Source organism: Epargyreus clarus, unplaced genomic scaffold (assembly GCF_041222505.1).
Source record: "Epargyreus clarus isolate Ecla_fem2 unplaced genomic scaffold, WU_Ecla_fem_2.2 ptg000006l, whole genome shotgun sequence".
Lineage (NCBI taxonomy): Eukaryota > Metazoa > Arthropoda > Insecta > Lepidoptera > Hesperiidae > Epargyreus > Epargyreus clarus.
In genome coordinates, this window is record NW_027332214.1 from 13,594,857 (window position 1) to 13,610,739 (window position 15,883).

Consider the following 15,883-nt stretch of genomic DNA (forward strand, 5'->3'; position numbering starts at 1 on the left):
TCAATATAAGTTGTAAAAAGTGTAAATAAGGCAAAACTAGTGATGTTCCTATACACTATCGATATAAGTATGTCCAGATCTAAATGTAAAATGCAAATAACGCATGCTTCTTATAAAGCAATTACCTGTAACGAAGGCTTGTTATAAAAATTAATGGTTTACCATCAGTCAGATAGATTATGAATAATGATTTGACAGTCCGCTGGTAAATTCATGCTCGCTACAAAGATGAACACTCGACCTATCATCATTCAAGGCTCTTGGCCCACCGGATATTGTAGTAATCGTTAAAGCATGTAAATGGCCAGTTATCAATAACATTGCCATTAGTAAAATACACAATTCAAGGAATAAATTCCTCAACACGATTGCATTGTAAGCATAAAACGTGTTTTGCACTCAAAACTGTTATTGAATGATTTCCGTGTTGCTATTGAGGTAGTCAATACAATACCTATCTCGTTCCTCTGTTATTACCGATGTTGATATTATGCAGTTCCTGTAACATGAAAGTTCTCTCCGTTCAAAATTCAAATTGAGTATTTAATTCGCTGTATTTACCTTGAGCCTTAAGACGAACATACTGGTCGATAAATAATAAATAACCTGTACAGTGCTAAAGATAATAAATAACTCATAACTCGAAAGTCTTTAAGCGAATTCCCTTGATAATATGAATTACAATGAAGTAATTTCGTATACTTATAAATTTATATTCCGTATTTGAATATAGATGTTGGTTTCAGCGGCACATAGCGGACAATAACTTTTAATTCATTGAAAATATAATTTGACGGTAATTGGACGTAATGTAAATAACTCAGAATTGTTTTAAACAATCGAATAAAGAGGACAGCTAACTGACTGATATCTATGCTTTTAGTAAAAATCTAGTCCATTAGTTGTTTACATAAGCAGTATTAGTTGACGTGATATTGCTATATACCTTGTAATATAATCATTATTGTTTACTTACCAAAAAGTGACAAAGTTCAAAGTTGCTTGGAAATAAGACAGAATTTTTATATGATTTCAAATACGTTAACTAATACTTAATTGAGAGTTTCGACTTTGATAATTTCATTAGTAATCGAGCGATGAGTGTTTTAAGGCATTCCGATAATAACTATAACATTATATTAGTTTTGAATTACAGTAACTAAATAAAACTACTGCCAATAACAGTCGTCTTAAAAGCCTTAAAGAATTATTTCCTTGAATGTATTATAGTTTCTTTAGAGTTAATTATGTAAATTTTAGAGCTAAAATGTAAGAGCTTGTATATTAGAATTGATATGATATTTATCAAAATAAATCTGATCATTAAATCTTTATGAATCAGTTAACCTTTAAACCTCTTTTATTTGTACTACTATGATATTTCTATACACATTTTTTACATATTATACAGACAAACATAATTTACTACAGATATCTTGAAAATATGACACATTATGTGTTTATTATTATGTAGATATAGGTGATACAGAACTTTTAATACTCATTACATCCCTAACCGATTAAAAAAATCTTTCAATAAATTATAAATAACTACTTGAATATAATTGGAGCGTCTTTATACTCAACACATGATATTTTTACGAACACAATGTTACCAAAAACAGGATCTAATCTTGAGAAATAACTTGAGCTGAAGTAATGGTAAGCCTGGACCGTCGTTAATCTGGAGGGCTCGGGTATCTGAAACTTAAATAGCGGAGTAAAGTATCGGATGGCTTTGTGTGGGCTCAAATAACTCTTGCTTAAGACGATATCGATGTGATACGATCGTTTGTTACTTGGTATCTATTTCGCAATTGGAAGAACATTGCGAAACTATATTATTTTGAATTCAGTGACAAAAAATGGTTTTACAGAAAATACTATCGTGTCTCATATACAGTGAAGTGACATGATACTGTAGATGAATATGATAGAATATTGCGATAAATTCATCCGCTTGTCAGCAGGACTGTTGATAAGTTTATGTTCTTTGTCTTATATCAGAAGATCATACGACTCAAGTATTTCTATTATCCATAGTCCGTCCTATTATCCAAGCTATGTTCAATTCACTATTCCTTATCAATAATCGGATCATGGTATCGTGGTTTTGTGCGACTTTCTTTGTTAGCAATAATAAGGTATTCGTCCGCTAATCACAATAAAGCCCCAATGAAAACAGTAATTGCAGTTTCGGTTCTTGTAAGAAGATTAAAATTTGAAGCAACTTATCTGTCCATACAAATCACATCTATTGTTCCACTATGTTACAGCGCCTCCAAAACATCTATCGAACAAAAGGCTAACAACTCATTCAAGCCATGTTTCATTTTCTATTTGAAAGGCACTTATACACAATGAGTCGTGAATAATCCACAATGAGTGTTGGGAAAGAGATTGTTCGTCGTGAATCGCTGTTCGGGGAAATAAGACTTCAAACGGAGTCATTACAATAAAACGTAGATTATTATGATTCGTTACATGCAGAGAAGCGTCTAGGCAATTATCCGTAGCGAAGCTAATTAAGACGCCGAATGGATTTGAGTTGCACGCATCGCCTCAGTGGGAACCGCGGTCACGGGGCGAGCGGCAAATCGACCATTAGCTCAGCACGCACGCTCGACAGTGCACTCCATTATCCGACAACCGACATCACAGCCAGCGACGGCGGTAAATTAGCATCCACGTAATAAACACGAAATAAACATCGAGACTAATGGATGATTGCCGCTTCGTCCCTCCCGCCGCGCACTCAACCTTCTCCGGCACGTTTTACTGCTGCATTATTTTCTCCAGGCTTTATGCCTCGTCATAAGAGAAAAACGAAATAATTCCCCACCACGGCGAGGGGCCGAATTAAAGCCGTATTTATTTTATCTTCGTTGCTATCATAAAAAGTTTATTGTTACTTTTTATGGCTTTGATATTGCCTCTACCCAGATTCGTGGTGCGCGCCCATCTCGAGCCGAGAATTCTGCGAGTACAAATGAACACTAGTGACTTCCGAAACTAAATCAGATAATCGCATGTAACGATCGTATTATATAACGCAATGCTATCGTTGCAATTAAAATCTGTCACGACTTATCACCGCACATAAACGAGAAATATGGAAATTTAATATAAGTAACTTAATACATGAAAAGGAGGCAGGATTATGTCTAAGTAACTTAGTCACAATTAATTAGTGTGCAGCGTAATATCCTAAAGAATTTAATGACCGTACCGGCTCAGTTATTGAGGCAACTCGGGCCGTCTCACGGTATTAAAGTCTCAGTAATATAAATGGCCGCACTAAAGTCATGTATGTAACGGTAATCACTAGTATTTGCGAAGAATAATGAGCTCGAGATAAGTCGAGACGCACTCGCGAGAGGCAATATGAATAATGGTCGCAAAAATGTAATGGCCTCCTTCGTCACGGTCTGATAACGTCGCTTTACGATCAAAGTAGCAATTCCGTAATTACCGGCTTCCTCGGAACGCGGCGTGACTCCACCAGCAGTTACGGCTAAACGCTCGTTGTTGGAATCGAATAAAGTGGAGTTCGTTCGAGTTCGATTCCCGAAACGCAAGTATAATTTATTGTCAGTATTATCTCTCGTAAAACGAAAACCCAATTTATGTACGCCCGCGCCCGCCGCCCGCCGTCATAAAACATAATATTATCGACATCGCCCCCTCCCTAGGCGATCACGAAACTAAGCAAGCATCGGCCATTTTAAGTGCCGAACTTGACAGGCGTCGGTCCCGGTCCCTCTATCCTTTTCTAGTCTTTTTGAAAGTCACTAGTGTAACAGGGATGCAAGAGGGGAGCGGAACTCTTTCATGTTTCGTTTGCAAAGGAGCGTTCTGCGTGATTTCAGATACGTTATAAATAAATACGCACAGTAAATAACTCAACGGCGAGCGTACACGGTGTTATTTACTGAATACCTCCGGTGTTATCTGAAGCGGTTGGCGTAAGTTAAACCGATGGTTTAAACAGCGGGCTATCTACGGATTGCCGATGAATAAATAACCGGCTCACAGTAGGTGTTTTCTGCTGCTATCTCTGTATCAACATTAGCATTAACATCGATTTGGGACACTGATGAATGAGATTTAAATCCGTAGAGTATTTTTATACTAGGCTCATTATACTGAGTGGTAGGTAATTTAGCCGACTGATATGATTCAATGATAGTCCTATATTTATCAGTATGGGCGGAGGTGATCCGGATTCAAATTATAAACAAGCAACTCTAATTTTGACGTCATACAACAAATGAATGAACAATTAACAGCAAGGAGATCGTTATGATGGGTAGACATACCTAGATATATGTTTTCCCACAAATTATTCAAAGTTTTATATCCACCAATTGATACTGCCAGTGGCCTTAACCTATGGAAAAAGTAAAGAATTCTAAAGGTTTATGATGAAACAGCGAACACGATTTATAGGCATTTGATAATGGAAACTTTGATTGAACGCTACGGCCTATTCATAGCGACGGTAAACGGTCCGTCAAGCTAATTGACCTAAATATATCGATCACGGACGCACACCGTGCTCTGATAACATGTAAGACGCTGTCGCAAACTCCACACTATAAGCAAACTAACATAGGCACTTTTAATAAACACTTTTTATGCGATTAGCCTGAATTAGCTGATGTATAAAATACATCAGCGATGAATACAATTCTTGCTGTATATCATTTCATATTGACTCATTACTTATAGTAAATTGTCCGTTCTTATTTTAAGATTAATTGAGACCACTGTCTATAAAATATATTCAACGATTAACAAAATAAAACAAAAGGTGCAAAAGCTTTTAATTCCATTAAAAAGGATTGTCTCCAAAGTAACAATAGCGTGAAAGAACGAAGATGGCGGCCGGAGTGTTTGGCAGTCGCGACCTACTGCGATCAGCTGATTGGCGCGCGTGTGTGTGTGCGGGGGCGCGGCGTGCACGGACAGCGCGCTCACAGCCGCGCAGATAACGTACTAGGGCTGCTACTGATACACCGATGTTACGATATAAACTATACCGATTTTAAGATTGAACTTTCAGATAAAATATTGCAATTAAAGCTTTCTGTAATCTGGATTGAATCCTTATCTAATAATTAAGTGCTTTGAAGCGCTATTATTCGCGGTGAATTATTACTGTAAATAATTTTAGTACCTAATTAATGTCTATACAGATGATTGTCAGGGTAATTACAAGTGTTTGTGAACACTCGCTAATTACACGTATCACATATTACGAGACTACGAATATAATATGATTATGTTGTGTACAGATCTTATTAATGTCATTAAGTTGTTTACTATCTAAAACTTATTTATTCTATGTAATTGAACTTGTAATCAGTATAAATAATTGTAATAAATTATAAGTTGGTATTGAACTATTTTAATTTAATAATTACGTTTTAATAACTATTACTATTATTGCCTAGTAAGCGTTATCATCAAATCTCGATATGAATTCACAGAAAAATTACATCACCAATCATCAAAAACGTGATTATGATTATAATTTATTATCACGTTTCATGAGTAACGTATATGACTATTAATTAAAAAGAGAATTATATTATATTTAGAAACAACAATATTGCTTATTTAAAATAATATTATGATATTCGATTACAATCATTTGTGTTAATTTTTAGGTAATAATTACAATTCTATCATATTTGAATTCCCTTTTAACATTTTTTAAACAAAGGTTTTTAACTAAAACTACGTAATATTTACGTTGTCCAAAATTTTAACTAAGACTAAAACATAGGCAAAATGAAAACATTAAAATAACCATATAAGTTAAATGGCACATTAATTAATAGAATAATACGAATATGACAAAATAGCCGTAAAATATAGCGGTTATTTGAAAATAACTACAATTAGTTATACCTATTACTTTTTCTTTTAGTATTACATTTTATTTATAAAAGCACTAGATTGTAAAAAAGAACCATTCCGACTACTCCACTCAACTGGCAACCATAGCCGCGGGCGGTAATTGAAGACCGCTCTCGAGGCGTTCCGCTCAGCTGTCTATTGTACTCAAGAATGAGCGGTTTGTACAAATGAGCTATTGAGAACTTCGGCCACGCTGCGATTTCGTTTTGAGTCTCATTACGTTAATCAAACGTTTTTACGATGTAATTTTAGGCCGTTTGAGCGGTGTGAAAGGTTTGGAAATACTTTTTATGTGCTTAATAAGAGTAACAAAGCATGTTCAACTGATAAGTGGCACTGCCGCTGCCGCCCGTAAAATCTGTAATCAACGCCTAATAAAACAGGATTCTACTGAATTAATCATAGATTCGTTTGGTACGTGGATATTTTTTTAACAAATTGAACTAGCTAATACCTAGTAGTAATTAATTAAAGTAAGTAATTGATGCTGATAGTGAGTTATCTCTGTCGCCAAAAGGATGATTTTCAAAAGTTCCATTCAGGAGTCGAGTTCTTCGTAAAGTGCGATTCAGATACGTTGTTACTTCCTAGCGCCCTTTGGTAATAATCAAGTGTAACTATTTTTTGTCAGCCATATAATGACATTTGTCAATTCTTGCCTACCTAAATTGTTAAACCGAACTTTAAGTGTGACAGCCAAAAATTTGTTAAGATAGATTATAGGGCATAAGTTGGATTGTAACACCTACTCGAAAGTAATCAGCTATTTCATATCTTATAACAACCATATAATATACCTATCACACCATTTTCTTGAAAAATATCGACTAAGATAAAAATTACATAGACAAAAATAAAAATAAATCTTGATGAGCTTCCATTCCTTCTGATTATGATGACTACACCGGACTCAAGCTCGCAATCATAGCTCCGTTGAGTCACGCTGCTCGTTTTTAAGGCTTGGTTATTTGTGTGCGTCAATTACGATGCTAGCTTTTGACCGTGACTTCATACACACTGACTGTATCGTGCTTGGATGATATTTATATCCGACTATGGAGGGTAATGTTTTCCCAGCGTATAAACCTATATCTATTTTTTAACATGTCCTGCAACTCACACGGCATGATGTAGTAATAATTGCCGCTGTTACCATGCAAAATCGACTACTACGAGTATTGTAGAAAATTCAATGTATGTATATTGTATAGGAGTATAAAGCATCAGTCCTGAACATGTCCTAAATAACTACACTATCGATTTTAATCTATTTACTATCAGTATTATTGACATTACATAAGTAGGATCTAGACATGGATAGATCCTACTTATATAATGTTATATGAATTTATCAATATCGATATTATATTAACATACTCGGTGTTATTTTCAGCTTTATACGTGCCGACAACTGAGCAACGTTTTATTATAACTTATTAGTAGCGATTTATCTTTTCATATTTGATCGACTGGCATTGTAAATCGTTAATAAGATTTAGATTTAATCTAAGAAGTAGCCATTGTTTTGTTTGCGGTGAAGTAATGAGAACTCGCTCCGTGTAATGAGATTCGGGCATACAATATTGTTTTTAATCGTTTTCTTTACTAATCGCTTATTTATGAACCGTGGTTCAATAACTATTATGTATTTACATTATTGCAAATACGGTTTTGTTATTTAAACATGCTCGGCTTAAGAAATTATTGTTACGCATAGCAATTTGATACGCAATTATTATTTAGGTACTTAGCTTTAAACAAACAAAGAATTTAGTTGCAAATTTTATATGTTTAATCTGCGTATAAAATCATATATTATTTCTGGAAATTAGTGACTTTATTAAAATGAGTTTATATAGGAGTGCATGCCTCCTATATAATGGAAATATCTAAGGATAAGTGCTATAATAACAAAATATATGAAATCTAGACACCAATTAGTACATTACCGTTATTATCGACACGACAAAGCTAAGTCTCCTCTGCGCTTTATTTGAGTTTTTTGCAATTACTCGTATTTGCGCATGTCTAACTCGTACATATAGGTAATGTCGAAATTGGTGTAGCATATACGAATAAGTAAATTTGTACCTACCTATACCTTTCATAGGTAGGTACATGTATATTGTGGAAATAAGTCTTTATACAGGTACAATAGTACATTACAATACGAGGACGAAAATTTTTTTTCTGACAAGTGTGAGTTTGCAGGCCGAGCCGCAGGCGAGGACTGCAATCACACGAGTCAGAAAAACATTTTTCGTCCGCGTGTTGTATAAAATTTTATATTACGGGGTCGGAAATGGGGGTTTTGCGCACGCGAATATAAAATAATTTTTACATTCGATACGGTTAATAGTTCTATTGGCCGATAAAACAATATTTTTTTCTAGCTTTAGGTATATCCGACATAATTTATACATGCATTACTTAATATTCACACTTTATAACTCAGTAAAATATTTAATTTCCAGTATATGAACATTAAATACGATAGTTCGTGCCTTTAGCGTCGCTCGCCGCTTTCAACGCAGTTTCACACGTCCGAGCGAAGCGTGAGTTATTGCGTATCGACATCCACGCGATTCTGGGCGCGTCACTAATCGCTGACGAGAATTACTATTGTTATTGATGTCGCTGTGAATTATTGTGGTATTGCTATTGGGGAAATTTCTTCTATTAATTGATTTGTTATTTACGGTTATAGAATTCTAGGTAGATTCTACACGAGTAGGTAAACAACTTACGCAACTATTCTTAATTAAATACTGTATGTATGTAAGACACAGCACTATTAATACCAACATAAAAAACAAATATAAAAACCACAAAATTGATTGATCAATTGAATATGACGCTGAGAGGTGTAATGGAAATATTTCTGACCTAAATCTTCTCGACTATTTAGATAAATGTATAAAAAGTATATCTTTTTTATACATTTATCGATTCATTAAATTCAAATAGTTAGTTTCTACCACAAATTTCAAACAGGGCTTTTTATGTAGAGTAGATCAGTATTAAGAAATATTTTTTAAGAATTCACCTTTTAACAAGGCGTAGCTGGAATGAGGATAGTAGCTGGTATTTTAATAAGTATGACAATACCTCGCCTTCGATATACTTAACACATTTCCGTACGAAGCACGTTATTGCGAATGAGTTCCACGCAATTCTGGGCGCGTCACTAGCGAGTAGAATTAATGGTATTGCTATTGTAAACTGCTCGTAATAATCGTAAATTGCTATCGAAGCCGTTTACAGAATTCTTGTAAGTAACAACATAAACATTTTATTGATATCATCGGACTGTTAAAAGGAAATAAATGATAACCTTAATGAAAATACCTGTGTCGTTAATGACGCTAACGACATGATAGTGATTCATTATACTAGTTATGAACATAATTTTTATCATTCACGCTGTAATATTTTTATTATTTTTGTATTTCTTATATTATTATATGCCCGCTTGCGGCGGGAATGTAGAGGAATATCATTTTATGACTGTACATGTACCTAGCTTACCTACATTCCATAATAAACGAATTTGATTTGATTTGATTTGATTATATTCTTAAAACGTCTTCAAGGTTTCTACCGTATCTGTATACGAAAACTTCACAGATGTATTATAAGCAGGTACCTACTCTTCGTGCTTCAACTTATATTGCTCCCTTGTAACTGCAGTGTTAAGCTACAGTGGAGTGGAGTAGAGTGGTTAAGCGCTGCTTTATTTCATGGTAATAAACGAGGAAACGTGTTAGACTCGCACTTGTTGTTAATCTTAGGTAGGACTCTATTTTTTTGTTTTATATTTAACCTAACGATAAGGCAGACGGGCTACCTGATGGAAAGCAGTCACCGTCGCCTATGGACATTTGCAACACTAGAGGAGTCGTCAATGCATCGCCGGCTTTGAAGGAGAGCTCTTTACACCCCTCTTGAAGAGCCCCATGTCATCTTCAATTCTTAATCCTCAACCAATTCTGTCCCACTATTGGACATAGATCTCCTCTCGAAATGAGAAGAATTTAGGTCATAGGCTACCGCGCTGTCCGAGTGCGAACTAGGGTTTCACATACTTTTGATAACTTTGTTTTACAATTCCCAGGCTTTTTACTTACGATATTTCCTTCAGCGTTTAGCAAGTGATAACTAATTTATAATCACTGGTGCAAACCGGGAATGTTATTGCGACAGAAAAAAGTGCGTTGTCTGTATGTCTGCTTCCTTTTTTCAGATTTCGACATATTTGTAATACCTGAGTCATCACAAATTTAAATTTAATAAAGTAAAATAGGTAGGCACATATTTTATGGTATAAACTTTATCAATTAATATTAAAATTCAATATGGGGGTTTTTATATCTTACTTACACATTAGTTATAGAGGGAGAGGTTAAAATAAATGTTACCATTTCGAAATACAACCTTTATTGTAGTAAGTTATAAGCAACGGTGACCTTGTATGATTTTATAAAATGGTAATGTGATTTAGTGCATAATTATTTTAATTAAGATGTTACAATTATAATAATATGAGAATGTAAAAAACTTACATCCATATAATATTATGCAAATGTTATAATAATTTGAAAATTGTGTAATCTGGTAACTGGTCATAATTATATGCGAATATATTATAATAAATACCTTTAAGTATAAAATAATTATAATTTAATTATAAACAGCAGATGTCTAAAGAACACGTTGCAGGCGGACAAAAGTATGCTCCTTCCTTCCCATTTTTCTGATATCTTAAACTATGTATATATTACTACATACAGATTTCTTCTTTGTAGTGCGAGTGCCAGCAATCTATTATGTAGGTGCTCACTTTCTGTATTTCAAATACCTAGATGATTTACATAGCCTGTCTTTCGAATTACTGACATTGTTATCTTTAGCCTGTCTAGTATTATATTAAACCTACCTATTTAAACGATATACCTACGCAAGATACCAGTAATGTTAAGTTTTACCTTCTGTCTATATGTCTATAGCTAATCTTGGACAGCAGCAGATTTTTGTGTTTAGTTAAGTTCTAAAAGTTTCTATGCAATAGATTTCCCGTGCATGCAGGGTGGAGTCGAGGTACTAAATGATTTTTATTCTTATTCAACTAGGTCTTAACGAGACGTGTGGAATGTCGATAAGAGTGCGAGGTTAGACGCAATTGTTTATAAACTGCGCCCGCAACGTAAACGTGACGATTACGCATGCCGATAACTGCTCACGATTGAGATATGAAGTTCTTTATTGAGTTTTAAATTAAATTTATATATACCTAGGGATTTTTTTCGTTTTGGTATTAATTTGCTGCGTACAGATACATGTAAATCTGAATCTAGATATGTCTCAGTTAAGGTTGAGTACAGAGGCACCCTAATTAGCTGGAACGACCCGTCTTGTCATAGTTACACATACATACATAGACACAAAATGCTTCGTTTCTTCTATAATATAAGTAGGTATACGTGCCGATGGAGTCTAATTAAGTCCAATTTGAATTTCTTTCATCCTCCCACACGTAGCGGAAAGTCTGTGATGTCTTAATTACTATGAAAAATGCTTTGCGTTTTAATAGCACCTAAAAATCAATAATCAATAAGGTATCTGTAGACGACAATAATATTAATACTTGACCACGAGGCCGCCCTCATGTTTACTAAATTATGAAAGCATACTCCAGTTATGGTTTGGTTATTTTAAGTATGATCAATAAAAATAACTTATTGAACTTACTTGAAATTAATTGGTCACGCATTTTGTAATTTTGCAATTAAAATTGAAAACGTGAACGACATTTCAACATTATTTTAACCTATTTACAAAGTTTCATCCCGTATTGAGTCACCTTGAACTTTGTAAGGGATGAAATTCCAAAAGTTTTTTATAACTTCGTGTCCACGTCGTATTTTTGTGCAAAAATAATGTTTTTGACACCCGTAATCAATAATTAATCTATCCATACATTACCTATTAAAGATAGAAAATTAGCAATATCTAGTATATGCACATAAATTATCAAAAGTCGATCTTTGGTAGGGATAAGATTGGATAGATTGATTATTAATAATGGACATTAAGTAATCTGTCAGATAGCATTAGATATATATTACAGCAGTAATCAGTAGTTTAATGCAGTAAGTATATAGATTTATACGGAGTTAAGTACCATACATACCATATAGGTCTTCAGTAAACTAGATTAAGCTCGTCTAATCCCATCTGGTGCTCAAAGGATTTTTGTGCAATCCGCCATCTGGCTATCCTCAATACAGTTACGGCACGATTATACTGGAAACTGCTTGTGTTGGACTTTTTATAAAGTAATATGATCTCTACATATAGTCAATGTGAATGTGTTGGTTGATTTGTGTGGCAATTTTTTTCTTATTGTCCTAGCACACTAATTACAATAGGAGCTTTATTTAATTCATAACATAGTTAAGGGAGACATACTTTTCCGAGGCATTCTAGCTTCGTCCTCAGGGGTTAAATGGCGGCTCGGGTAGGAATTTAATCTTATCTGAGGTAAATCACATATGTCCATGGGCGGCAGTAGCCACTTGCCACCAGATGGATACACGCGTGTTGCATGCTCGTCTGCTACTCATATATTTTAAAAAACATCGATCACAGATTCATTCCGTGAGTAAGTTGTAACGAGTCTGATATGTCTCCCTTGCCACACTTTTCCCAAAACCTTGCCAAACCGCAAAACAGTAGCGCTGAACTCTGCTTATATAACAGAAAAACGGGATGCTAGAAGTGTTTTCGAACCTCAAAAGGTTCTTCCACTTATTACCTTCTATTCACAGTATTCGACAGTTTACCTCAAGTTTACCTCATTATTGACTATTTTGCATGTATCGATGGAGATAACATTCCCGGGCATTCATTATTCGTTCCTGAGGTCTGTTTAAATAACTCATTCAGTGTTGGTTTTAATTAGCTTTTTAATGGGAATTCACTTTTTTCCGACTGCTTACAGACACAATTAAGGACGGAAGTATTTCGTCGCATTCTTTTTTAATTAAACTGCGTTTTTGTTCCCTTCAAATTGTGTTACTTACGATTTGCTAAGTAGTTAAGAGGGAAATAAATTCAAGTCTTTTTTTATCCAGTAGGTACTCATAATAGACACTATTTATTGTTGTCCCACTGTTGGGCTTCAGTAATTTCAGTAAAAATAATTACTTTGGTATATGCAGTCTTACATAACCATAAAATTAACAAAAACAAGAAAGGCATCAAGTTGAGCATTCATTTTGCACATTTTAATAGGTACATAAAGACAGGAAAATAAGTTAAAATTACAATATTTAAAAATAAAACATCGGAGTCGTCAAAAAAGACAACGAACACTCTAGAAAAGACCTTATCTAGACAGAACCAAATTGCAGTTTATAAAAAGTACTCTTATGTAGTAAGATTAACTGACGCGAAGGATTTGGCCCACGGCGGTAACACTCACTGGACCCAAGCGGAAATTATTTAAGTTGATTGACATCTCTGACAGATATTTATCGATAAGCTATTGTCATTTATTTCTGATTAGTTATAAGGTGTCTTTGGTTTTCAAACTAGATTTGTAATTATCGAAAGTTAATTACGGTTTCTATGTCGGAAATGTTATACAAAATATCATTTATTTTATTCAGGTTTTGGTTCTAGTATTGATTAGTGGTATTAGATTGGGAAGTAGTTAGTTAAAAATATCAATTATCAAATTTAAAAAAAATCTTTTGATATATAAATATAGTTTGCAACGTTCACGTAGCATATAAATGTACATTACAACATAAAATAAATAATGTCGATCTTTTCTAAACAAGACAATAAAAGCCAAAACCCAAATATGCTAAAGTGTATCACGTTACTTATCACGTTTGCGATGACATGAACTACTTTTATATCACGTCATATAAATAAAGAAGATAAAAGATACTTTACTTGTAACGTTACATCTAGATCGCTGATAGGAGTGGGTATGCACAATACTGCTTTAGGGTACCGTAGTTTGTATCACCATATCTCACTAATATATGCGCTGGTTTCTAATCACTAGGTATTAGCGATTATATGCCTGTAGTTCCGGGACTAGTAAAAGGCAACGGTATCCCCTGCCTGTCGTAAGAGGCGACTAAAAGGGGGCTTCCGAAGTTGCCGGCGGTAGGAATGGGAGCTAAAACTGTCCAGCAAGAAACCCCGGGAAGGACGGCGGCACGTGTGGTCGCATGCCGTCGTAAACACCAGGTGTCCGGGAGGAGCGTAAACCGCTCCTCCTAAGGCAGAGCCCGACCGGGGCATCGCGCTCGGAGGACTCCGGTTGAGTTCCATCGGAGATCCCGGAGTTCTTCACCAAGCGCTTAGGACGGCCACCGGGGGGGTTTGGCCAACAAGGTGGACTATGCCCCAAATCAGCCGACGACGTATGCACCTATACCTATTATGTAGGAATTTGTCTATGTATGTGTAGCCCACGCACATTAAGTAACTGTCTAAATATAACATGAAACACTAAGGCTTGTGGCTGCAGGCTTCGGTTTTGAAGAAATAGAAGCCGCCGGTGCTCGTGGTCGCGGGGAATAAGGACAGCGTGCGGGTTTCCGATCAAATCATACCGCTGCTCATGTGTCTACGTATCTACAAGTATATTTTTAATTATAGAAGTAGGAAATGTCATACAGTTCTGTTGATGTGTCGTATTGCAGCCCAAGGACATCTGTAGATCTACCTACGAGAATATATATTTTTATATTATCGAAGTACGAATGGACATGCAGTCCACTTGCTAAGGTAATAAGGTAATGCCTCAAATGGACATCTGTAATCAACCACTGATAAGATAAGATTCCTTCCTGAGTTGTAGTAAGTTGGAATGCCTCGGATTTCTCCTACCACTATTCAGACCAGAACACAACAGCGCTTAACACTGAACACTGAACAAAGAAGGACAAAACCGGGTGGATTCGTACATAATACATTAATCATCTTTAATGTGTTTTACATTTACTTTGCTTTATGTACCAACAGATTTGACAACCTCTGACACGCAGCGGACTGCGTACTCTGAACTTCCTGTTTATTACATATAGGTAGTAAGTAATCGGAAAAACAATCTAATCCATACAAAGAAAGACTAAGAAATGTTCTAAAAATCATCGTAAGGGGTTAGTTCCTTTACGGATAAGGTTAATCCTAGATTACATTTTATAGCCATACTTATGTAAATTATGATCCAGTCTAATGCTTGTATAATTGATAGGTAGTGTTAGTGACTGATAGTAATAAATTTGTAGGTCATTAAGATAATATATTGCTTTGCAAAACTTCTCGCCTCTACATCACTATTCTGATGAAATTTACTGACTGATCTTGTAAGGTAAACTTTACCGAATATACCGCAATGAACTTACTGATTAACTAAAAGGGGTGTTGGGTTCAATCTAAAATAAATAAAATAATAACGAGTTCTCCATGCATAGTCCCATATTAGAATTGCTTGTGTCATGGGTGCCATGGATATACACAACGTCGATTACACAATTCCGTCAATCCATCATTTAGGTATATGTCTGACCGGGGGTCGACCCTGGAGCGCTCTGCGTGTCAGACCCGTATGAAGATGGCTACGCTACACAAGTCGTAATTTTTTAAAAATTGTTTATCAGAATTTTTGTGAACTTGTCTTTGTGTCTAACCACTACAAAGTACTTAAGCTTTGAGTCGAAAGCTTTGGACTGATAAATGTACATATTTTAATTTTGGAGTACCAAAATAAGTAGGTAGGTAACTGGTTTGCGAAATTAACTTCACGCAAATTATTATTAAAGACCAAATGATTCACGAAAACTGATTGTTGGAAAATACTTTTTAATACTCGTACGCCTACGCAAAAAACTTTATTTCCTTAAGCTCAGAATGCCCCAAGCGTAAATTAAAATGG